The following is a 27,615-nucleotide window of genomic DNA, read 5'->3' as shown; positions in this document are numbered from 1 at the left end:
TGCATTTGCTGGACATGTAAGCTGTTTCTGCTTTGCAATAACCTGAGACTATTAACCAGGCCTCCCTGGTTGAGCTAAGATATGATTTGAACTGCCTAATAAGCATATCTATCTGTGCCTGGACTAAGACAAGGATTTATTCGTGTCAAATATCCTCAAGAATAACTGTGCTTCATAGACTTTCTGCTTGATTGCATTTTCCTCTGAAGTTTCCTATAGACTGCTAAGCTGCGTTTATTATTTGCACCAAGTGTTGTGGACTTGAGTTTCTCTCTGCACCTGTTTGAATCACCGTGTGATAATATAGACTTTACCACTTATGAAACTGGGTCCTGTAGTTGTCTTGTTCCACGCAAAGAGTCTCCTGAGTTATCTCCTATAATTATTACAGGATACTCTAGCCTAAAAAAAAGAAAGGGAGACTGCTGGAACAATGACTGCAGAAAGCAAATTAGAGCAGGTGTTTTCCATAATTAGATCACTGCCGAAAGATGTGGTAGGTCTGCAAAAGAAGTTTGGAAGCTTAGAACACAATCAACAAGTGTTTGGACAAACTTTGCAAGACTTGAGCAACCACATGGCAGCCCAGGAAAACAAACTTGCTGGCATAGAGTCCCAGTATGGACGGGCTTTTCAGGACATAAGCACGCAAATAGCTGCACAAGTGACTTTACCCTCTGGGCAACCGCCACCAGCTGGCCCACCTAAGTTGCCCCCATTCAGATTTAATGGTGTTCGTGACAAATTTTGTGGCTTTGTGAATCAACGTATGCTATATTTTGATGTGCATGCTGACCGTTTTCCTACTCATAGATCCAAAGTATTGTGTGTAATAATGCTACTGACCTCACGAGCGCTCGCCTGGGCGAATCTGATGATTGAGTCTCGTGACCCACTGTTAAATGACTTGGATGATTTCTTGGCCACTATGGCATTAATGTTTGATGACCCTAATCACCATGCAACTGCTGAATCTGCTTTGTTGTCTTTACGCCAGGCTAAAAGTTCTGTTATTGAGTATGCCACTGAATTCAGGAGATTGGCGGTAGATACTAATTGGGACAGTTATTCACAATTGCCTATTTTTAGAAGGGGTCTGTCTAGTATTGTAAAAGATGAACTAGCCCGCTCTGAGTCACCACAAGAGCTAGAGACATTTATACAGCATTGTGTGCGCATAGACATTTGCCTTACGGAGCGTAGGCAGGAGAAATTTGCTGCATATAACCGTGTTTCTAACTTTTCCCTTACTTCCAAAGAGCCTGCAGGTAAAACCTCTCGGGAGGTGGAGGAGGTGGCCATGCAAATTGATTCCGTTCAGAGGCGCGAGATCAATGAACGCTGGGAGCATCGCCTTCGTGAAAGTCTATGTTTCTACTGCGGCCAATCTGACCACTTCTTGATCAATTGTCCTAAGTGTCCTAGACGGCCTAACAAGGTGCTAGCAGCAATAGGGGAGTATGACAATTGTGATGATGAATCTGACATCTCTGAATGTAGCCTGCCTTTAAACGCTGTATTCCATTCACTTTCTATGACTTCACCCCCCAAGGAGCTGAAGGAAAAGAACTCTCACTGTTCTCTCCCTATTAAGATCCTGTGTTCAGGACAGTGGATTTCCAGTTCAGCTTTGATTGACTCAGGTGCAGGTGGCAATTTCATGGATATCGCATTTGCCAAGGAACATGGTATTAAAATTGAGCAAAGAGCCTCTCCAATTACCATAGAAACAGTGGATGGGTCACCTTTAATCTCTGGGCCTGTGGATCAGGAGACTGTACCCCTTGAAATTTTGTTGGAGCCTAATCATCAGGAGCAACTTTCTTTCTTGCTAATTTCTTCTCCTCATTTTCCTGTGATTTTAGGCATTCCTTGGTTGCGTTCTCAGAACCCAATTATCAACTGGGAGACCAAGGAGAGTATCTTCCCAACAAGGAGCAACTCAGCGTTAACAGAAGCTGTCCCGGAGTCCACAGCTACGGAACCACATGTACAGGTATTTTCTTTACCTCCAGCTTATAAAGAGTTCTCTGACATCTGTGACAAGAAGAATGCAGATCAGCTTCCTCCACACAGGCATTACTACAGTCCCATTGAGCTGCTTCCCGGGGCAGCCATTCCTTTTGGTAACGTATACCCTTTGGCGGCACCTGAGCTTCAAGCCTTAAAAGAGTATATTGATGAAAATCTGGCCAAAGGCTTCATACGTCCTTCTTCCTCACCAGCAGGGGCACCTATCTTTTTTGTAAAGAAGAAGGATGGGACCCTGAGACCCTGTGTTGACTATCAAGAACTCAATAAGGTAACCATACGAAACCGTTACCCTTTGCCTCTGATTCCCGAATTACTGGAAAGAGTCCACCATGCTAAGGTGTTCTCTAAATTGGATCTTCGTGAGGCTTATAATTTGGTGCGTATTCATCCAGGGGATGAGTGGAAGACAGCATTCAGATGCCGGTATGGACACTTTAAATCTCTTGTGATGCCCTTCGGGCTTTGTAACACCCCTGCAACATTTCAACACCTTGCTAATTACATTTTCAGAGATTTGTTGGACCAGTTTGTAGTGATCTATTTGGACGATATACTAATCTTTTCTCACTCTCTACAGGAACACGAAGAACATGTCAAAACTGTTTTAAGACGTCTGAAAGAGAACCATCTGTATATTAAGCTGGAGAAATGCGAGTTCCATTGTTCTGAGATACAGTTCTTAGGTTATATCATCTCTCCCCAGGGGCTGAACATGGAATCTGGTAAGATTCAGGCTATCCTTGACTGGCCGGTGCCCAAGAACGTTAAGGAAGTCCAACGTTTTATTGGTTTTGCAAATTTCTACAGACGCTTCATTCGAAATTTTTCTGATATTGTCCGTCCCATTACTCCCTTGACAAAGAGGGAAAAGCCCTTTAAGTGGTCATCACAGGCTCAAGAAGCTTTTGATCGGCTTAAGATCTGTTTCACATCAGCACCGCTGTTGATACACCCAGATCCAACACTTTCTTTCATTGTGGAGGTGGATGCTTCTGATAATGCTTTGGGGGCTATTCTCTCCCAAAGAACTGGAGAGAAGGGTCTGCTACATCCGTGTGCTTTCTTTTCCCATAGACTAACCTCAGCAGAGAAGAATTACGATGTGGGAGACAAGGAATTGCTGGCTATTACTGTGGCTTTCAAAGAATGGAGGCATCATCTGCAAGGAGCTGCACAACAGATCATAGTGCTATCTGACCATCGCAATCTAGAGTTCCTTAGATCTGCTAGATGTCTTTCTCCTCATCAGGCTCGTTGGAACTTATTTTTAAATCAATTTAACTTTGTTATCTCATACTGTCCAGGTTCTCGTCATGGGAAGGCTGATGCTTTATCCCGAATCCATGCTGCGGATTCCGTACCTGGAGCCCCGTCCAAGACCATTTTATCTGATGCCAATTTCATCAGAGTTATCCACGATCAGGACTTGTGGAAGGAGTGCAGGGAGGCCTATGAAGGTGATGTATTTCTGGCCAACCCACCTGTGGATATTAATCTTGTCTTTAAGGGTGGCATGTGGTTCAGAGATCGACGTATCTACGTCGGAGGTCGTCCGTCTGCAGATCCTCAAGTTGGTACATAACTCAAAGTTGGCTGGTCACAGGGGGGTACAAAAGACACAAGAGTTCCTGAGCCAATTCTTCTGGTGGCCAACTTGCCTGAAGGATACCAGGGATTATGTTCTCTCTTGCGAGGTATGTGCCCGTTACAAGACTCCTCATGTGGCACCTAAGGGCCTTCTACAACCATTACCTGTTCTGTCCCACCCTTGGGGGTCTATATCAATGGACTTTATTGTGGAGCTGCCTACATCGGGGGGCATGAATACAATCATGGTGGTAGTTGATCGCCTGACTAAAGCTGCTCATTTTGTTCCGTGCTCCGGCCTCCCCTCAGCTAAATATACAGTGAACTTGGTTATACAGAATGTCTTTCAGTTCCACGGGGTTCCGGATGAGATCATCTCTGACCGTGGAGTACAGTTCACTTGAAGATTCTGGAAGGGGTTTTGCTCTGCACTCAATATTAATGTCTGTTTCTCTTCTGCTTACCATCCCCAGATAAATGGTCGGACTGAGCGTACCAACCAGACACTGGAACAATATCTAAGATGTTATGTCAGCCATCTCCAGGATAATTGGTTGGAATTGTTGCCATTAGCCAAATTTTCATATAATAATTCTCATAGCGCCTCCACTAAATTTACACCGTTCTTTGCCAATCTGGGTTATCATCCGTGTATTTTACCTAGGTCTCCAATTAGTTCTCCGGTTCCGGCAGTGGAGGAAAGGCTCATTGCGATGAGACAGAATCTGGAGGTTCTGAAGGAATCCCTGACCACAGCTCAAGAACGTTATAAGAGATCGGCTGATAGATTCCATAAACCTGCACCCATGTTCAAGGTAGGAGATTCCGTGTGGTTAGCAACTAAGAATCTGAAGTTAAACGTTCCTTCACAAAAACTTGGACAGAAATTCATTGGCCCTTTCAAGATCAACGGTATTGTGAGCTCTGTGGCCTGCCGGCTGAAGTTGCTTAGGACAATGAAGGTACACCCAGTTTTCCATGTATCTTTACTAAAGCCTGTATCTCCTAATACCTTCCAGGGATGTGTTGTGCCACCTCCGCAGCCTGTGGTGATTGATGGGCAAGAACAATTCGTGGTGGAGGAAATTATTGATTCCAGGATTCGCAGGTATCGGCTCCAATATCTGATAAGATGGCAGGGATATCCCCCTGAGGAAGACTCTTGGGAACCTGTGGAAAACATCAATGCCCAACAGAAGATTTCTCGTTTTCATCAGAGATTCCCTGAGAAACCAGGTCCAGGATTGTCCTGAGGCCGCTTTTAAGGAGGGAGTAATGTCAGGACTCTGAACATTTTTTACCTTTTGTGTATTACTGCCCTTTTCCAAGATGGCATCTTTGGTCTCGTGTGCACTGTGTCTTCCTGCTATAAAACTCCACACCAGCCTTCTGTCTGTGCTAGAGTATTCTGCCTTGCATCCAGCTCCTGACCTCTGATTACTCCCTGGCTATACACCTGCTCCTGTGAACCTGTGTGGTGATCCTGCTACTCAGCACTGAGTTCCTGCTGCATACACAAGTTTCCAGTAATCCTCCTTCATCTGCTGTTCGTGTTTACTTCCATCTGCATTTGCTGGACATGTAAGCTGTTTCTGCTTTGCAATAACCTTAAACTATTAACCAGGCCTCCCTGGTTGAGCTAAGATATGATTTGAACTGCCTAATAAGCATATCTATCTGTGCCTGGACTAAGACAAGGATTTATTCGTGTCAAGTATCCTCAAGAATAACTGTGCTTCATAGACTTTCTGCTTGATTGCATTTTCCTCTGAAGTTTCCTATAGACTGCTAAGCTGCGTTTATTATTTGCACCAAGTGTTGTGGACTTGAGTTTCTCTCTGCACCTGTTTGAATCACCGTGTGATAATATAGACTTTACCACTTATGAAACTGGGTCCTGTAGTTGTCTTGTTCCACGCAAAGAGTCTCCTGAGTTATCCCCTATAAATATTACAGGGCCCACAAATCAATGCCAATCTCATTCAGGAGAACCCCGTCTTCCCTCCAATAATTACCAACACCCGCCTCCAACTCAAAATGCCGCACACCTATACCCCCATTCCTGGATACAAACTTTTCTACCACCCTGTTCAACTTCACCCTAGCCCTATTGATCCCCTTAAAAGATCGCGATAACCTCCACTTCTTACGAGGAACAATATCTGACCAGACTGGTAACACCCCCGGGAATGCCCTCCACAACCGGAGAAAATCAAATCGAATGTCTCTTATCAAGTCTCTGACCGGTTTGGAGCCTAAGTCGTTCCCTCCCAAATGAACCACCAATATATCGGGTGCTCTATCCAAACTGGCAGCATGTGAAAAATAAGAAATCACCCTGCTCCAAACCATTCCCCGAAAACCGAGCCACCGAACAACAACTTGCTCTCTACGGAAACCCAACTGCCGACCGTCCGGCCTGGCGTTCGCCCAAAGCGCCCCCCAATAGACAAACGATTGTCCAAAAATCCAGGTAAGGTATGGGCCCCGACCTGAAATATAATAACAACAGTAACCGTTAAGCAAGGACCATTACACTGCAAAGCTACCACAATTAGTGCCGTACATAAGACAAATAACGACAAATTCCGACCCCAGGCCAAGGCTATCAGCCTCCGATGCTGCCCCGATCCTGAATGAATGCGATCCGAATTCGTCCCGCGAAAAACCCAAAACCCTTAAACTTTTGTGAAGAATCGCAATAAACTGAAAACCAGACAGGAAAACCCCATCTTGATAGCACAACAATGGGCCCGCCCGACAGGACCACAAACTCCAATAAGCCTTTAAACACTGTTCCGGGCACATTAATGACCCCGCAACTCTGCCCAACACTACCCGTTTTCCTGCCCCAGCTTGATCCGTCTTGGAACGCCGGATCCAAAACACGATACCACCAGTCCAAAAATCAACGTCTTGAGCCAATAATCCACCCGCACTAACTCTGCTATGAGACACCAACTCCCCTATTCATAAAGCCCCGAAAAAGGCCAAAGAAAAAGCCAAACAAAACAATACCATTTCAAAATGAGAGCAGCAAATACCATCCAATATGCCACCTAAACGTTCAAGGACATTAAACGATATAGGCCGGCGTCCGTCAACGCTCCTATTACCCCTCCGAAAACCTTTCAATGCTTGCCGTACCAAAAATTTTTTTGTCACATCCACCGAGCCCTCTAGCTTAAAACCAAAAGCTAATCCGGCCACAAATTTGTTCACCTCAGAGATAGACCAGGCTGAATCTGCTGCCCTACCAACCAAACACAAAACGGCTAACAACTTGTCTTCCTCAGACCCTAATGCACCCCACTGGAACACCGAACTCTGCCAAATATTCCATAATGCTTCATATGCCGCCCAAGTCTGACTTGTAACTGAGGCCCGAATCAACCGTCCCGCTCCTCCGTAGGAATCTCCCACAAGTGCGAAGGGCATACCGCTCTTGCTTCTGGTGCCAGCTCCCAGAAACTCTCCCACTGTAAATGAGATAAGGCATCTGCTTACGAATTTTGCATGCCAGGTACATGCACAGCTGAAATCCAAGCATTGATCTCCAAACATCGTAAGACAAGCTCTCTCACCAACTTTATTATGGGAGGCAATGATGCTGACAGCATGTTGATCACTTACACCACGCTCATATTGTCACAATGGAACCTAATTCTGTGATTCGCAAACACGTCACCCCAAATTAAAACTGCCACCACAATGGGAAACAACTTCAACAAAGCGAGGATTTTTGTGAGACCACTCTTATGCCAACCGTCCGGCCACGTTCCAACGCTCCATCGGCCTGCGCAATAGGCCCCGTAACTGACGCTGCCTGCTGCGTCCGTGTAAATCTCACAATTAAAATTGTTCACCAACTGCTGCTGTATCAGAGAGCGACCATTATAGTGCACCAAAAAACTCTGCAACACCAACAAATCGTCCCTATGTTCTTGACGCAGTCGAATGAAATGATGCGGGCCCCGTACCCCCGCCATCGCCCTGGACAACCTACTGGAAAAAATTCGTCCCATGGGCATAATCCTACACATAAAATTCAAGCGACCAAGCAAAGACTGCAACTCTTTCAAAGTCACCTTTTTGAGCCTGACAATACGACCGACCTCCTGTTTCAAGAACAACAGTTTCTCCTCTGGCAACCGACATTCCATTTTTTCCGAGTCTATCAGAATACCCAGAAAACTTAAAACAGTTCAAGGGCCCTCAGTTTTTTCCTTAGCCAAGGGGACACCAAAAAGCTCCGCCACACATTCCATGATGGCCAAAGTATTGCTACACACATTAGAATCGGGAGGACCTATAAACAAAAAATAATCCAAGTAATGAATGACGGACGGAACACCAGCCACCTGTCTGACCACCCATTCTAGAAAGGTACTAAACGTCTTCAACAAGGAACATGAAATGGCACAACCCATCGGCAGACATCTGTCTAGATAATAACCGTCATTCCAAAAACAACCCAACAACGGAATACTTTCCGGGTGAATCGGAAGTAATCTAAAGGCCGACTCCACATCCATCTTTGACAACAAAGCTCCTGTGCCGTAACTGCGCACCCAGTGCACCTCCATATCAAAAGACATATAGACCACCGAACATAACTCCTGCGAAATGCCATCGATAACAGACAACCCCTTTGGGTACGACAAATGCTGAATTAGACGAAATTTATTCGGTTCCTTTTTCGGGACCACCCCCAACGGTGAAACAATCATCCCTTCAACAGGTAAACCTGAAAACGGACCTGCCATTCTCCCTAACTCCACCTCCTTTTTTAACTTTTCACTAACCACTGCTGCATGTAACGCAGCTGACCTCAAATTCTTAACCGAAAACGGAACCACATGGACGGGGGGACGTGAAAACCTTCCGCAAAACCCTTACTAATAACTCCCGACTTCTCACGATCAGGGTGCCTACTTAGAAAGGGTGCCATCTTTTGAAGCCTCACCGGTGTCTCCCCCTTGACCCACTGCCGGCTTACCTCTTGCTTTCTTAAAGCATTTAGAGGCCCCATGGGAACCTCCATTACAGTGGGAGCACACATGTTTGAACTTGCAGGTATTTCCGTATTTGCACTGGCCCTCGTTAAATTGCCAGCACGTTCCTGATTTTTCCTTTGCTCCCTGTGACCCCTGACCACTACTGCCATGGCCTGCCTGCTGCGTGCCACTCCCCCCGCTCCCAAGAAAGGACTGCCTGTACCTAACCGGCGCCATCACTTTTAACCAAAGTCCTATATCTTTTTGGTCCCACCGTATCTCAAGCCTGACCGCCTTCCTCTGCCTAAACTGTTCATCATAACGCAACCAGGCCTGCCCGCCATAAGTATGGTGCGCTTCTCCAATTGCATCAAGATAACAGAATAAGCCGGAACAATTTTCAGGAGACTTCTCGCCTGTTACACTCGCTTGGATTGTAAATGCTTGCAACCAATTAATAAACGTCTGTGGGATAAGATGTCATCCTTTTTTCCCTTGTCCAGATTAAACTTCTCTAATGGGAGTAGGGAAAAAATTTCCACATAGTCGTCGCGCCAATTTTTTTCCTTAACCTCCTTCTTCAAATGAGCCCCTAACGGCCCTTCAAAACAGTCATACACCTCACCCTTAGGCCTATCATCTAACTTCACTGAGTCCCCTTTATCTTTTTCCATTTGCATGGATGCGGACACACCGGACACCGACGGCAACTGCTCAATCACTACCGGTCTATCTTGTTCAGTTATCAGCTGCGCCGCAACCCCGCCCCCGGGAGCCAAGCCCCGACCGGTGGTGCCACCGCCTCCCTCACTGCCCCGTTCTGCAATCTGCTCAAAAGTTGTGACACGCTAACCAAGACGTCTCGCAGCCCGGGCTCAACCGACCGACCGGTACCTCCTAAATCCAACACCCTCCCACTAGACACCTGATGACCCCTAACCTCCGCTGCTAAAACCCCCATGGGCAACAAACTAGACATGGATTGATACTCACTGAGTTGCGCAGGTGCTGTGTCCCTGCCAGCCTTACGTCCCGAATCCCGCCGCTCCCCATCGACCTCTGGATCGTTGTCAGAAAAAGAGTCTTAAGCGCCACTGCGCTGCTCCTGGCCCGCGCCCCTGGCCTTCACGTCACCAGGGGGGACCGGAGCGTCTGCCTTGCCTCGTCCGACCGACCTCATCCTGGATCTGGACCGTGCTTGTTCTGCAGGCCGTGGATCCCTATCCGGCTCTCGTCCTCTGCATCTGCCAGGCAGTGGGGCCCCACTGCCCACCGCGCCTCCTGTCCGGTGCCCATCATCTAAGCCTTGCTGCCGGGATGTCCCCTGTACTGCTGTGCCCACTGGAGTCCTCCTGCCCGTGCTCCTGCTGACAGGCCCCGATGCTGCGGCCGCGCTGCTGGGGCACGCCGCTCTGGTGCCAATGTGCCCGGTGTCCGCCGCTCCAGGCGTGCGCCTGCCTGACAGTGGTGCAGCGGTGCTGCTCCTGGAGTCCAGTCTCCTCCCAGCAGTCCCTGGGTCCTCGATGCGGCCTGTCGAGGTGCCGCAGGCCTCACTTTCGGTGTGGCCCTTGCTTCCTGCGCAGCCCTCTCCACAGCTGCGCTCCTGGGACCTGCGCCAGTCGGCCGGCGAGGAGGATTCCTGCCGGAGGGGGCACAGTGGGGGGATGCCGCACCGCTGCACCCAGCCTCCGCAGGGTCCCCGGAGGGGCTCCTGGGCCTGCGCCTGCCACGCGTGCTCACCTCCGGTGAGAGTCTCTGAGGTGGCCTTGTCCGTCTGCCACGCCTGCTGCTGGTGTCCTGGCCTCCTGCATTACCAAGCAGCGAAGCGGGCTGCTCCTCCAACCATCCTCCCCTTCTGGACCTGCCGACATCTCTCAGGCGCCCCACCAAGTCATCCACCAACTCCATCACAGAAAACAGGTGATCCAACAGGCTGTGTGGTAAGGGGAGGCTTCTCTCTCTCTCTCTCTCTCTCTTTACTCTGGCTTTTTCCAGTGTCAAGTGACACCTTTCCCACACTTTTTCCTTTATATACCCATGCCCCCCCACTACAAAACCCCTCCCTACGCTCCCCTTTTAGCCAATCATCCTATTCAGGCACAATTTCAAATACTGCCTATGGCCAAGCACAGTCATTGGGGGCCTACATTGAGTTGTGCCTATTCCTGCCCCCTCCTAGAATATAAGACATAATTTCAGTTGTTTCACACTTTTTTTGTTGAGTATATAATTCCACATGTGTTAATTCATAGTTTTGATGCCTGCAGTGTGAATGTACAATTTTCATAGTCATGAAAATACAGAAAAATCTTTAAATGAGAAGGTGTGTCCAAACTTTTGGTCTGTACTATATATTTATATTTCATAGAGTGTTAGGTAGCAGAAAAGCTAGTAATTCAATAGTCGGCTTCTGCATAATCATTGCAGAACCTGACAGGATATGAGACATGGTTTACATACAGTAAACAATTGCATACCCATTATATTTTTATATATCCCTCAGTAATAATGTTAGTAGTGTGTGTGTGAGCTGTAGGGGTTAAATTAAAGGCTTAATTCAAGGAAAAAACTGGCGTGGGCTCCCGCGCAATTTTCTCCACCAGAGAGGGAAAGCCAGTGACTGAGGGCAGATATTAATAGCCTAGAGAGGGACCATGGTTATTGCCCCCCCCCCGGCTAAAAACATCTGCCCCCAGCAACTGCAGAAAAGGCGCATCTGTAATATGCGCCTTTTCCGGCACTTAGCCTCTCTCCTCCCATTGCCCTGCGGAATTGGCATATGGGGTAATAAGGGGTTAATGTCACCTTGCTTTTGTAAGGTGACATTAGGCCTGGTTCATAATGGAGAAGTGTCAATAACACACCTATCCATTATTAATCCAATAGTCTGAAAGGGTTAAAATACACACATTAAGAATAAAGTATTTTAATGAAAGAAACACACAGGTTTTAAGAACATCTTTATTGTACGCTCAATCCAACCGATGCCCTCATTCTTCTGTAAAAAAATCCAAACTAGAAAAGCAACAATATCCCATACCTGTCCGCCGTACAGTCATGTCCCATGCCGTAAATCCATCTCAAGGGGGTTAAATGCTTTACAACCGGGAGCGCTGCTAATGCGGCCGCTCCCAGCTGTAAAAGACTGGGGAATGAATGAAATGCAGGGGGCGGAGCTTCGGTGACTAGCGGTGCCATCACTGGCTTTCCTTCTCTGGCAGAGAAAAATGCCCCTGGGTGAGCATAATCAAACTTGATTTTCTTATCTTTCAGGTTACAGCGGGGGCTTATTTACAGCATTACAGAATGCTGTAGATAAGCCCCTGATGGCTGTGGCCGCAACTTATATGCCAAAATGGGGTGACAGATTCCCTTTAACAACCCCAGTATATTGGGATTTCCAGGTCTGAGTCTGGAAAATGGGAACTTCTAATATTTAGTTCTAAAGCATATTTTAATTTCCAGTTCTTTACAAAAATCTGGGCACATAATTTCTTCTGGGAGCTGTGAAACTTTAAGAATTTGCTGTTCGCCAAACCAATAAAGTGTATTCCCATGTTCCGTGATTAAGATCTGTATTTGCAGTCAATATGTGTCTGTGTGTGTGTGTGTGTGTATATATATGAGCAGTCAGAGCATTTTTAAGGTTCGGTTGCTTGTGTTTTTTTCAGTGTGTTTGTAAGTACAGTATATTTTTATTGTATTTATACTTTTAGCTGCAGTTTTTATCTTTTACTTCCTTGTATTTGACTTTGAGTATTTATTGATTGTCAACTACAAATGAAATCCATTTTTATTGCCATTTTGTTGTGCCTGGAAGGAGGAAGATTGGGCTGCGGGTACCTGTGAAATGCTGGGTCCGGAACTGTCTGGGCTGCATCCAGTGTTGCTGGGGGGAAAGAATGGGGAACCGGACAACACCTATGACCTGTTGAGAGGGGGCGTGGTAAGCAGAGAGGGCGGAGAGCAGGAAGCGAGAAAAAAGGCAGAAAGTTCCCGCCGGCTGAGAGAGGAATCAGGGGTGATTCGCGCTCTGTAGAGTGAGTGCGGTGGTCGCATCGACAAGCGAGTGCAGGATCTTTAGGTATGCTCCCCCTCCCCATTGCCGGGCATACAGCAGAGCATGCACCGGACAGAGACTCTTACAGCACTTCCCACTTCAGCTTCACAGCTTAATGGACTAGAGCCTCAATGGGCAAAACCGGTGACTGCCCGCTGCCGACAGATTCTGGATTGTGTGTTGGCAGAATATGCCTGAAGACGCACTGCCAGCTGTTGCCGGTATTTCCCCTTTCATCGGACAGCACGCAACTAAGGAACAGTCAAGTCACGATAAGTGAAGTTTAATAACAAGACTGTTGTGTTATACCATAATCCTATTGTTAACTATCTGTTACCTCCCTGCGAGGAGTTCATTGTTATAAATTTAATCTCACTATTGTTAATCCTTGCTCTGCATTCCCTGTGTTACTGCATCCTTGTACCTGCTTACACGGCAATACACTAAAAATTGTTTATCTTCGGAATATCCTAATCTCATTTAAGTCTATGGGGAAGATCTACAAATAAAACTCATATTTACCATATGAGAAATTTACATGCTATGCCACCACTGGTCAGTTTATGGTACATTAAAAAAAACATAGTGGACATGAGATTCATATAAATCCCATTCACTTTGCTGGAACTGTGATAGGCTGCGTTTTTCTGTGCAGCAAAAAATGCACCAAAAAGCCCCCAGAATAAGTGGTTGATGCATTTTTGATGTTGTATGCTTTCTGCAGCATTTCTGCACCAACTAGCCAAATTAGGGTACATGTGTTTTTTCATTGTATTTTCGAGTGCGCTTTTTCACATATTTTCAGCTCCGATTTTTGGCTCTTATTTGTATACCATTTTTTAAATAAAACTTTGTTTTGGAGACTTCCTGCTACTTAGCTTTGGTAAAACTTTATTGATAGCCATGTGTGGGTTGTATGTGCATTTGCATTTTTTACCTGCAGATTTTACTCATCTCACTGTGCAAATAAAACACATATTTACCAAAAGACAAATTGACATGTTGCAGATTTCCAAACAGACTGCTGAACAGTTTCTGCAGTATAATGAAAAGCACAGTGGGCATGAGATTTCAATAAATCCCATAAAGTTTGTTGGAACTATAAGACAATGTATTTTTTTCCATAATGAAAATATGGAACATAAAAAATGCAGCAACTACTCACCATGGGAATTTAGCCTGAATGTTCACAACCCATTAACATTGCTCACAAGAAATATACACTGCTCAAAAAAATAAAGGGAAAACTAAAATCCCACATCCTAGATATCACTGAATGAAATATTCCAGTTGTAAATCTTTATTCATTACATAGTGGAATGTGTTGAGAACAATAAAACCTAAAAATTATCAACAAAAATCACAACTGATATCCCACAGAGGTCTGGAGTTGGAATGATGCTCAAAATCAAAGTGGAAAATGAAGTTTCTGCCTGATCCCACTTCGGTGGAAATGCCTCAAGACAAGGAAATGATGCTCAGTAGTGTGTGTGGCCTCCACGTGCCTTTATGACCTCCCTACAATCCCTGGGCATGCTCCTGATGAGGTGGGGGATTGTCTCCTGAGGGATCTCCTCCCAGACCTGGACTAAATCATCCGCCAACTCCTAGACAGTCTGTTGTGCAACGTGACGTTAGTGGATGGTGCGAGACATGATGTCCCAGATGTGCTCAATTGGATTCAGGTCTGGAGAACGGGTGGGCCAGTTCATAGCTTCAATGCCTTCATCTTGCAGGAACTGCTGACACACTCCAGTTACATGAGGTCTGGCATTGTCCTGCATTAGGAGGAACCCAGGGCCAACGGCACCAGCATATGGTCTCACAAGGGGTCTGAGGATCTCATCTCGTTACCTAATGGCAGTCAGGCTACCTCTGGTGAGCACATGGAGGGCTGTGTGGCCCTCCAAAGAAATGCCACCCCACCCCATTACTGACCCACTGCCAAATCGGTCATGCTGAAGGATGTTGCAGGCAGAAGATCGCTCTCCACGGTGTCTCCAGACTCTGTCACGTCTGTCACATGGGCTAAGTGTGAACCTGCTTTCATCTGTGAAGAGCACAGGGCGCCAGTGGCGAATTTGCCAATCCTGGTGTTCTGTGGCAAATGCCAAGTATCCTGTATGGTGATGGGCTGTGAGCACAACCCCCATCTGTGGATGTCGGGCACTCAGACGATCCTCATGGAGTCAGTTTCTAACCGCTTGTGCAGACACATGCACATTTGTGGCCTGTTGGAGGTCATTTTGCAGGACTCTGGCAGTGCTCCTCCTGTTCCTCCTTGGACAAAGGCTGAGGTAGCGGTCCTGCTGCTGAGTTTTTGCCCTCCTACAGCCCCCTCCACATCTTCTGGTGTACTGGCCTTTCTCCTGTTAGCACCTTCAGCCTCTGGACACTACGCTGACAGACACAGCAAACCTTCTTGCCACAGCTCGCATTGATGTGCCATCCTGGATGAGCTGCACTACTTGAGCCACTTCTGTGGGTTGTAGAGGCTGTCTCATGCTACCACGAGTGTGAAAGCACAACCAACATTCAAAAGTGACCAAAACATCAGCCAGAAAGCTTTGGTACTGAGATGTGGTCTGTGGTCCCCACCTGCAGAACCACTCCTTTATTGAGTGTGTCTTGATACTTGCCAATAATATCCATCTGTTGTCTATTCCATTTGCACAACAGCATGTGAAATTGATTGTCAAACAGTGTTGCTTCCTAAGTGGACAGTTTGATTTCACAGAAGTTTGCTTTTAGTTGGTGTTATATTCTGTGTTATGGTTACCCCAATGACCAGGGGAATAAAAATACAAAACGGACTAGCTCTCGGGTGATGGAAACTAAGGTCGACCGTGACCTGAACCTGACCCAACACTTACAGTAGCCGGGGGATGTACCTACGATGCCCTAGACACCACGCGCCAGCCGGAGATCTAACTACCCCTATAAGAGGAAAATACAGGCCTGCCTTACCTCCAGTGAGGAACCCCAAAAGATGATAGTAGGCCCCCACAGATATTGACGGTGAGTTCAGAGGAAATGACATACGTAGGATGAACAGCAGATTTAGCACAGTGAGGTCCGCTTACTAGATAGCAGAAGGACAGGAAAGTGTTACTTCACGGTCGACCTAAAAATCACTATTCAAAAACACCATCCAGAAATTACTTTAAACTCCAGTGACAACTCATGCCACTGGAGTAGTAATTTTCTGTCCACAAGAGCTTCCAGCACTGAAGAGTAACATTGCAGATAGCTGGACAAAAATAGCAAAACAAGAAACAAAATTCAACTTAGCTGAACTGGAACTTGAGGCAGGTGAATGCAACAGAATGCTACTAGCACATTGTTGGCCGGCATGTGACTAACAGCCAAGCAGCCTTAAATAGGAAACTCCCCTAGAGGGTGGCGACAGGTAATCAGAGATGGAGGAAGGCACATAAGAGACACTACCATAACAGACCACCGGGGGAGCCCACAAACCGAATTCACAACAGTACCCCCCCCTTAAGGAGGGGGCACCGAACCCTCACCAGAACCACCAGGGCGACCTGGATGAGCACTATGAAATGCACGAACCAAATCGGGAGCATGAACATCGGATGCTGTCACCCAAGAATTATCCTCCTGGCCATAACCTTTCCACTTAACCAGATACTGAAGTTTCCGTCTGGAAACACGGGAGTCCAAGATCTTTTCCACCACATACTCCAATTCACCCTCAACCAACACAGGAGCAGGTGGATCAGCAGAAGGAACAACCGGTACCTCATACCTCCGCAATAATGACCGATGGAAAACATTATGGATATTAAAAGATGCTGGGAGGTCCAAACGAAAGGACACAGGATTAAGAACCTCCAGAATCCTATAAGGGCCGATAAACCGAGGCTTAAACTTAGGAGACGAGACCTTCATAGGAACAAATCGAGAAGACAGCCACACCAGGTCCCCAACACAAAGACGAGGACCAATACGCCGATGACGATTAGTGAACTGTTGAGTCTTCTCCTGGGACAACTTCAGATTGTCCACAACCTGTCCCCAAATCTGATGCATCCTATCAACCACAGCATCCACTCCAGGGCAATCCGAAGACTCCAATTGACCGGACGAAAACCGAGGGTGAAACCCTGAATTACAAAAAAATGGAGAAACCAAAGTGGCAGAACTAGCCCGATTGTTAAGGGCAAACTCTGCCAATGGCAAAAAGTCAAGCCAATCATCCTGATCAGCGGACACAAAACACCTCAAGTAAGTCTCCAAGGTCTGATTAGTACGCTCAGTCTGGCCATTAGTCTGAGGATGGAATGCAGACGAAAAAGACAAATCGATACCCATCCTGGCACAGAACGTCCGCCAAAATCTAGACACAAACTGAGTACCCCTGTCAGACACTATATTCTCAGGAATACCATGCAAACGCACCACATTCTGAAAAAATAGAGGAACCAACTCAGAGGAGGAGGGCAATTTGGGCAAAGGTACCAAATGAACCATCTTGGAAAAACGGTCACAAATCACCCAGATGACAGACATCCTACGAGAAACCGGAAGGTCAGAAATAAAGTCCATAGAGATGTGCGTCCAAGGCCTCTTAGGAATAGGCAAGGGCAACAACAACCCACTGGCCCTAGAACAGCAGGGCTTGGCCCGAGCACAAACATCACAAGACTGCACAAACATGCGCACATCTCGAGACAAAGAAGGCCACCAGAAGGACCTAGACACCAAATCCCTGGTGCCAAAAATTCCAGGATGACCTGTCAACGCGGAAGAATGAACCTCCGAGATAACTCTACTGGTCCAATCATCAGGGACAAACAGTCTACCAGGCGGACAGCGATCAGGCCTATCCACCTGAAACTCCTGCAAAGAACGCCGCAGGTCTGGGGAGACAGCTGACAATATCACCCCATCCTTCAGGATGCCGGTAGGTTCGGAATCACCAGGCGAGTCAGGCTCAAAACTCCTAGAGAGGGCATCCGCCTTCACATTCTTGGACCCAGGCAGATATGACACCACAAAGTTAAATCGGGAGAAAAACAACGACCAGCGCGCCTGTCTAGGATTCAGACGCCTGGCCGACTCAAGATAAATTAGATTCTTGTGGTCAGTGAGGACCACCACCTGGTGTCTAGCACCCTCAAGCCAATGACGCCACTCCTCAAACGCCCACTTCATGGCCAGAAGTTCCCGATTTCCCACATCATAATTTCGCTCAGCGGGCGAAAACTTTCGGGAGAAAAACGCACATGGTCTCATTACTGAGCAGTCAGGATCTTTCTGCGACAAAACTGCACCTGCTCCGATCTCCGAAGCATCCACCTCAACCTGGAACGGAAGTAACACATCAGGTTGGCGCAACACAGGAGCGGAAGAAAAGCGGCGCTTAAGCTCTTGAAAGGCCTCCACAGCCGCAGAGGACCAATTAGCAACATCAGCACCCTTTTTGGTCAAATCAGTCAAAGGTTTAGCAATGGCAGAAAAACCCGCTATAAATCGGCGATAGAAATTAGCAAAACCCAAGAACTTTTGCAGACTCTTCAAAGAAGTAGGTTGCATCCAATCACAAATAGCCTGGACCTTGACAGGGTCCATCTCCATAGATGAAGGGGAAAAAATATATCCCAAAAAGGAAATTCTCTGAACTCCAAAACTACACTTTGAGCCCTTTACAAAAAGAGAATTAGCTCGCAAAACCTGAAAAACTCTCCTGACCTGTTGAACGTGAGATTCCCAGTCCTCCGAAAAAACAAGAATATCATCCAAATACACAATCATAAACTTATCCAGATATTCACGGAAAATATCGTGCATAAAGGACTGAAAAACGGAAGGGGCATTTGCGAGACCGAAAGGCATTACCAAATACTCAAAATGGCCTTCAGGCGTATTAAATGCGGTCTTCCACTCATCCCCCTGCTTAATCCGCACCAAATTATACGCACCACGTAGATCGATCTTAGTGAACCACTTAGCCCCCTTTATACGAGCAAACAGATCAGTCAGTAAAGGTAACGGGTACTGGTATTTAACTGTAATCTTATTCAAAAGTCGATAGTCGATACAAGGTCTCAATGAACCATCCTTTTTACCTACAAAGAAAAATCCTGCCCCTAGTGGAGACAACGAGGGGCGAATATGACCCTTTTCCAAGGATTCTCTGATATACTCCCGCATAGCAGTATGTTCAGGTACAGACAAATTAAACAAGCGACCCTTAGGAAACTTACTACCGGGGATCAATTCAATAGCGCAGTCACACTCTCTGTGGGGAGGGAGAGAATCAACTTTAGGCTCTTGAAAGACATCATAAAAATCTGACAGAAATGCTGGGATCTCAGAGGGAGTAGATGAAGAAATAGGAACCAAAGGTGCATCCCCATGAATACCCCGACATCCCCAGCTCAACACAGACATAGATTTCCAGTCCAAGACGGGATTATGAATCTGTAACCATGGTAATCCAAGCACTAAGACATCATGTAGGTTATATAATACAAGGAAACGAATAATCTCCTGATGGTCTGGGGTAAGACGCATAGTCACTTGTGTCCAATATTGTGGTTTATTGCTAGCCAAAGGTGTAGAATCAATACCCTTCAGGGGAATAGAAACTTCCAACGGCTCCAAATCAAACCCACAACGCTTGGCAAAGGACCAATCCATGAGACTCAGAGCGGCGCCAGAATCCACATAAGCATTCACAGTCACAGATGATAAGGTACAAATCAATGTCACGGACAAAAGAAATTTTGACTGCAAGGTACCTGTAGAAAAAGATTTATCAACCTTTTTATCAACCTTATTTATACGTTTAGAGCATGCTGATATAACATGAGCTGGATCTCCACAGTAGAAGCACAATCCATTTTTGCGCCTGTAATTTTGACGTTCGCCTCTAGACAAAACACGATCGCATTGCAAATGCTCTAATGCCTTTTCAGAGGTCACCGCCAAATGGTGCACAGGTCTTTGCTCAGAAGACACCGCCATATGGTGCACAGGTTTTTGCTCAGAAGATACCGCCATATGGTGCACAGATTTTTCCTCAGAAGACCCCGCCATATGGTGCACAGATTTGCGCTCCCGCAAACGCCGATCAATCTGGATAGCCAATTTCATGGCATCATTCAGACCTGTAGGCACAGGGAACCCCACCATGACATCCTTCACGGCATCAGAGAGACCTTCTCTGAAATTAGCTGCTAAAGCGCACTCATTCCATTTAGTAAGCACCGACCATTTACGGAATTTCTGGCAGTATATCTCAGCTTCATCTTGCCCTTGGGAAAGAGCTATCAAGGCTTTCTCAGCCAAAATCTCCAAATTAGGTTCCTCATAAAGCAACCCCAAAGCCTGAAAAAACGCATCTACATTCAACAACGCAGGATCCCCTGGCGACAATGCAAATGCCCAACTTTGTGGGTCGCCGCGCAGTAGAGAGATAACAATTTTAACTTGTTGAGTCTGATCACCAGCAGAGTGAGATCTCAGAGACAAAAACAATTTGCAATTTTCTCTGAAACTCAAAAACCGGGATCTGTCTCCGGTAAAGTATTCAGGCAGAGGAATCTTAGGTTCAGACATTGGAGCACGTATAACAAAATCTTGTAGGTTCTGTACTTTTGTCGCAAGGTTATTCAAACCTGCAACTAAACTCTGTGGATCCATGTTTCAAATGGGTGTAACCCAAGCATTCAGAGGTTAAGAGGAGAGGAGAGAAAAAAAAAGGCTGAAGACTGCAGTTTAAGCAAGGAATACAAATGATCAAACTAAGGTGCACTTTCAAACACAGAAAAAAAAAAACCTTTTCTCCTCCTTCCTGTTTTAGTGCATATTTTAACACATAGATTTTTTACAGGCCGGCCAAACTGTTATGGTTACCCCAATGACCAGGGGAATAAAAATACAAAACGGACTAGCTCTCGGGTGATGGAAACTAAGGTCGACCGTGACCTGAACCTGACCCAACACTTACAGTAGCCGGGGGATGTACCTACGATGCCCTAGACACCACGCGCCAGCCGGAGATCTAACTACCCCTATAAGAGGAATATACAGGCCTGCCTTACCTCCAGTGAGGAACCCCAAAAGATGATAGTAGGCCCCCACAGATATTGACGGTGAGTTCAGAGGAAATGACATACGTAGGATGAACAGCAGATTTAGCACAGTGAGGTCCGCTTACTAGATAGCAGAAGGACAGGAAAGTGTTACTTCACGGTCGACCTAAAAATCACTATTCAAAAACACCATCCAGAAATTACTTTAAACTCCAGTGACAACTCATGCCACTGGAGTAGTAATTTTCTGTCCACAAGAGCTTCCAGCACTGAAGAGTAACATTGCAGATAGCTGGACAAAAATAGCAAAACAAGAAACAAAATTCAACTTAGCTGAACTGGAACTTGAGGCAGGTGAATGCAACAGAATGCTACTAGCACATTGTTGGCCGGCATGTGACTAACAGCCAAGCAGCCTTAAATAGGAAACTCCCCTAGAGGGTGGCGACAGGTAATCAGAGATGGAGGAAGGCACATAAGAGACACTACCATAACAGACCACCGGGGGAGCCCACAAACCGAATTCACAACAATTCTGTTGTTTAAGTGTTCTCTTTATTTTTTTGAGCAGTGTATATATATATTTCAAAGAAGAGCCTTGCATAGGGGTAATACAAATAGAGAACAAGACCAGCAGATCCAAGCTAGTGTGAACAGGGGCCAACCAAACAGGTGCCTGTTCACACTAGCTTGGATGTGCTGGTCTTGTTCTCTATTTGTATTAAGCCTTTTTGGACATGTGCACTCCCACTCCAAATAGACACAGGTGATTTTAAGTAGTTAGCTGGTCCACTCCTGAGTCAGGAGTCCTGACCCATAAATTGTAGGCTTTTTTTGCCTAGGAGAGGTGACAAAACAGGACAGGGACCCAATTATGAAGGACGCCTTGACATGGCAATTGGGCTCACATACATTGGCCAATTTATGCATGAAGTACCTACCCTTTTCTCATAGCAATTTTTGCAGATAAATATTTCATGTGTACACTATATGGCGCTTTTTTCCTATTGTCTATGGCAGTAATGCATTTTCAATGTTCTAGAGTAATCATTCTTGGTAAATAATGGTGCAATGTCAGGACTCTGAACATTTTTTATTACCTTTTGTGCATTACTGCCCTTTTCCAAGATGGCGTCTTTGGTCTCATGTGCACTGTGTCTTCCTGCTATAAAACTCCACACCAGCCTTCTGTCTGTGCTAGAGTATTCTGCCTTGCATCCAGCTCCTGACCTCTGATTACTCCCTGGCTATACACCTGCTCCTGTGAACCTGTGTGGTGATCCTGCTACTCAGCTCTGAGTTCCTGCTGCATACACCAGTTCCAGTAATCCTCCTTCATCTGCTGCTCGTGTTTACTTCCATCTGCATTTGCTGGACATGTAAGCTGTTGCTGCTCTGCAAGAACCTGAGACTATTACCCAGGCCTCCCTGGTTGAGCTAAGATATTATTTGAACTGCCTTATAAGCATATCTATCTGTGTTTTGGACTAAGCAAGGACTTATTCGTGTCAAGTATCCTCAAGAATAATTATGCTTCATAGACTTTCTGTGTGATTGCATTTTCCTCTTAAGTTTCCTATAGACTGCTAAGCTGCGTTTAATATTTACTCCAAGTGTTGTGGACTTGAGTTTCTCTCTTGCACCTGTTTGAATCTCCGTGTGATAAGATAGACTTTACCACTTATAAAACTGTGTCCTGTAGTTGTCTTGTTCCACGCAAAGAGTCTCCTGAGTTATCCCCTATAATTATTACATGCAACTTGTATAGGGATAGACACATTATTGAGAAGCTATTTTTTTTGCAGCGAATAACCATATTCTCCTTTTCCTATTACTATCATAGACACTGATTTTTGATTATTGTGCGTGTTTTTTCGCCATAGGTGTTTTTTAAATATAGTACAGGGGACTAATAGGGCTTTCAGGGCTGCCCACGAGCTATTTCGCCAACACTAGAGCGTTGACCTCCTCTGTCAGGTAATGTGATCACTAGGGTTTTCTAGGGACATAATAGCCATTGTAATTAAGTTTTTACATGGGCCTTGGTTTATTTGTGACTATATGCTGATTTGCCCTGATTGGTTACACCCTCTTGAATACTATTTTTAGAAGATTATTTTTGAGTAGCAAACTTTTAATGGTATAATAAAAGTTACATTTAAGGGGTCTATTTTTCATTGTGGTTCCAATATTATTGAGGCCCTGTCGGTCTACTCTTTCCTAGGTTTTCTCATCAGCTGAAATTTATCTGTAATTAAAAAGCAAGTGTGCCACTTAGTGAAAAATAATATCAGCTGGATCAATTTATGGCCAATAAAAAGGTGTTTCATTACCAGGGGCCACACGAGAAACATTACATGATCAGTAAAACCAATGAGCTGTCTCAAGACCTGTACAACCTTATTGCTGCAAAACATACTGATGGCAATGGTTATGTTCCAGTGAGCACTGCTGGGGCCATAATCTGGAAGTGAAAAGAACATAATTTCACCATAAACCGGCCATAACCAGGTACTCGCTTCAAGATTTCAGACAAAGGAGTGAAAAGAATTATTAGAAGAGTTGTCCAAGAACCAAGGACCTCCTGTGGAGAGCTACAGAAAGACCTTGAATCAGCAGGTACAATTGTTTAAAAGAAAACTATAAGTAATGCACTCAACCTCCATGGCCTGTATGCACGCTCACCACACAAGACACCATTGATGAACAAAAAGCTTGTTCAAGCGTGCTTACAGTTTGCTCAACATCATTTAGACAAGCCTGTGAAATACTGGGAGAATATAGTCCGGTTTCATGCGAACAAAATTGAACTCTTGGATGCCATAATACACACTGTGTTTGTATCCCAATGTTTTAAAAGTGGGCATATCTGTTAGCTGCAGCTGCTGGCTTTCTGCAGCGTTTGGACGATAACGTGTCAGCTATAAAAGAAAATGAAAAAGGAATAGTCACTGCTTCCCACGTCCACCTTATTAAACTGAAGCCAATTTTGGAATTGTGGGGAGCAGTGCCTATTTATTTTCTTTAATTGTGAGCACAAGTGTTAGCTCAAGCGCCTGCTCCTTCATCCTTTGACCCGCTCCTCTGCTCCTCCCCCTTTAAATGCTAAAGTCAGTTGCCGGCATCGGAAGAGAACGCAGTGCTGCGAAGGAAGGTGGGTAGAATTGTTTTTTTTGTGTGTGTGCCGTATGATGGAGGTCATATATACTAGAATGTGGATCATATAGACCAGGATGGGGATTATATACTGTATACCAGGATGGGGATCATATATACCAGGATGGGGGCCATATGTACCAGGATAGAGATCATATACTGTATACTAGGATGGAGCTCATATACTGTATACCAGGATAGGGATCATATATACCAGGATGGGGATCATATATACCAGGATGGGTATCATATATACCAGGATGGGGGCCATATATACCAGGATGGAGATCATATACTGTATACCAGGATGGGGATCATATATACCAGGATGGGGATCATATATACCAGGATGGGTATCATATATACCAGAATGGAGATCATATACTGTATACCAGGATGGGGGCCATATATACCAGGATGGAGATCATATACTGTATACTAGGAAGGGGATCATATACTGAATACCAGGATGGGGATCATATAAACCGGGATGGGGATCATATATACCAGAATGGAGATCATATACTGTATACCAGGATGGGGGCCATATATACCAGGATAGAGATCATATACTGTATATCAGGATGGGGATCATATACTGTATACTAGGATGGGGATCATATACTGTATACCAGGATGGAAATCATATATACCAGAATGGGGGCCATATATACAAGGATGGAGATCATATACTGTATACCAGGATAAGGATTATATATACTAGGATGGGCCTCATATATTCCAGGATGGGAGCCATATACTATATACCTGGATACGGATCATATAATGCAGGAGAAGAAAGAACAATCCAGTTTCCCATCCAGGTATGTGTAAAATGGATTACTTCATTAGCAAAAAGTTTAAATATGTCACACCAGGATTTAACTTTTGCAAATTAAGGAATCAATTTTCCACATGCCTGGATCGGAAGCTGGATCCTTCTTTCTGCTGAGCAGTGGTGTCAATCGCCAGCGTCCTTACCAATTGTTACTTGGAAGGGTGAGCTGGTCTTTTTCCTTTTACATCGCACACTGTGTACCAGGATGGGATCATATATACAATATTTAGGGCCATATATACCAGGATGGTCCAGGATGGGGATCATATATACCAGGATGGGAAAAGGATGGGCCACATATACACCAGGGTGGGGAATATTAGTACAGAATTTGGGGACATTACCCCCATAACAGTGTCAGCAGCAGATTTCCCATGAACAAATTTTTGGCTTCAAATTTTTTTCTATTTTTCTCCTCTAAAACCTAGGCTCATCTCATAATCTGGTGTGTCTTATAATCCGCAAAAATGGTAATTAAATTTCAGTAAGTGTGATTAATTTTATTTATGGACATCTATGCTTTGTTGTTTTTTTTTTGCCTGTGTGGATTGGATGGATTGTTACCAATGTCTTGGGAGAATTTCATGTCAATAGCACCGTGAAAAGATCATAGCAATTAAAAAAAAATATTTAGACTTTTCAATAGTTGTGGGAAAATGAATGAGAAGAGGAGTGTTAAAGGACAAGATGGCAGGAATTGCCAAGTGTTTTACAGCTGGACATTGGTTTCTTGTTAGGCTACAGCATGGCGCCAGATTGCCTGTGGTAAGGTGATAGCCCAAGGCAGATTTTATGCAAGCAAAGATGCCAACTATTCCTTTGGGGACATAACACTTTGCATGCCCAGTTACTGTTAGATTTTCTGGCTTTAAGTGGACCAGTGCCGGTTCATTTAATTGCTTCTGATGTTGGCATAGTATTGCCAAAGAACTGAGTTTGAGGTCTGAGGATTTAAGAACATCACTATGCCAACACAATACTTGTTATACAACTTAACTCCTGGCACTCGCTCTTCTATGCGCAGAGTTAAACTAACCTGGTGGGTTTTAAGATACACATTCTGGAAATTTAAATAATATAATTGAAGCTAAGGGTGTTTTATATTAAAAGTTGGTTTGGATTAAATACCACAATGCTGGAATACAGAACTGAACGGAAGATTTGGATACACTACACAGTAAAATGGAAATTCTTGAAGAGGGGAATTTTTCACAGCTGATGTAGGTCAACACCCATTACTTGGTCGGAATATTAGATCGAGTATGTCAATTTACGCAAATTTGTATTCTGCGTATCCAGGTCATGCTAGTGGAATTTCTGATTGCTAAAGTATATTACTCATTCTATTCCATTTTTCAAAAGTATTATATCATTTTTAAACACTTCTGTTGTTTCATCATTATAAATGGGTAAAAGTGAAAGGTACATTAAAATTTAGTTGTTATTACTAATCAGATCTCAAGAACAGAGGGATTTTTAATTTCATTAGTTTCTGCTCGTGGTTAATGTCCACTGCTGCAGTCTATCAACGCTGGGTGGCCTTCTAGGCATAGGTGTGCCACTTACAAGCTGTTTCAAATAGAGCTTGAAAGCGCTGCTCTGAAGCAGGCTGGATTGCTGTCTCTGGTGATCTTCAGTGCTGCAGAGGAAAAGCTGCCTCTGCTTGCAGCATAGGAAAGTATGATATGCTGCTGGTCAAAACTGTCAATCAGAAGTGCTCTGCATCCTGGCTGGCAAGAAAATGCAAGGCTGAGAAATTGTTCAATCCTTGAGATTAATGTTGAGAATAACTCTTTAACCCAATCCCTACATGAGCTGTAAATGTACGGCACCGCAAGACCTGTGTTCCCGCAAACCACTGTATATATACGGCGCCTTGATCGAGTGCGGGTGTCAGCTCTACGTGAGAGATGACATCCTATAGCTACACCCACGATCAGTGCTAGCACCGATCAGAAGCTTTTGACCCTTGTGATGCCGCTGTCAATAGTGACAGCGACATCACAGGGCATCGCATCCCATTTATGTAAAAAGTAAAATAAAAAAATAGTACACATCTTTGAGATTGCCATGTCCAGAACGACCAGACCTATAAAACTGTCCCACTAGTTAACCACGTAAGTGAACACCGTAAAAGAAATAAATAAAAACAAGGCAAAACGGTATGCTTAATCATCATACTGCCGAAACAAAAAGTGGAATAAAATGTGATCTAAAAGACCAATCTACAAAAAAAATAGTATCTCTGAAAACATCTTCTTGTCCTGCAAAAAATAAGCTACCATACGGGTCTGTTAGCAGAAAAATAAAATAAAGTTATAGCTCTCAGAATAAAACAATACAAAAATATATATTTTTTACATAAAATAGTTTTTATTTTTAAAAGCGCCAAAACATAAAAAATGACATAAATGTGATATAGCTGTAATCGTACTGACATGAATTATAAAGCTGCATTATCAATTTTACTACATGCGCAATGGCATAAACCCCCCCATAAATAATAGTCATCAATTATACCACATGAAAAACAGTATAAAAAATAAAACCAACACTTCACCTGATATTGATTTTTTCATTCTGCCTCCCAAAGGTCATAGTAACGATTGGCGCACATGTATCCTGCACTCTACATTGAGCACTTACACTGGGATTTCTACGTAAATCTCTGAAAAACATGATTCAGACTGAACCCCAGGCAAAAGATTCCCTATAATGAGACAAATGAAGGCACTGTGGACGATGTCTGGCCGCCGATGGTCCAGCAGTGTCCGTCTTTTTAGTCGTGTATAAAAGTGCAGTCAACCACGGCTTTGTTCACCTCTGAAAAGAAGGGCAGCTCTGAACAGAGGCCAGAAGGAGTGAAAAGTAACTCTGCTG

Source organism: Ranitomeya variabilis, chromosome 1 (assembly GCF_051348905.1).
Source record: "Ranitomeya variabilis isolate aRanVar5 chromosome 1, aRanVar5.hap1, whole genome shotgun sequence".
In the NCBI taxonomy this organism is placed as follows: Eukaryota; Metazoa; Chordata; class Amphibia; order Anura; family Dendrobatidae; genus Ranitomeya; species Ranitomeya variabilis.
The sequence above is the reverse complement of the archived record's forward strand: the minus strand, read 5'-3'. Positions refer to the sequence as shown.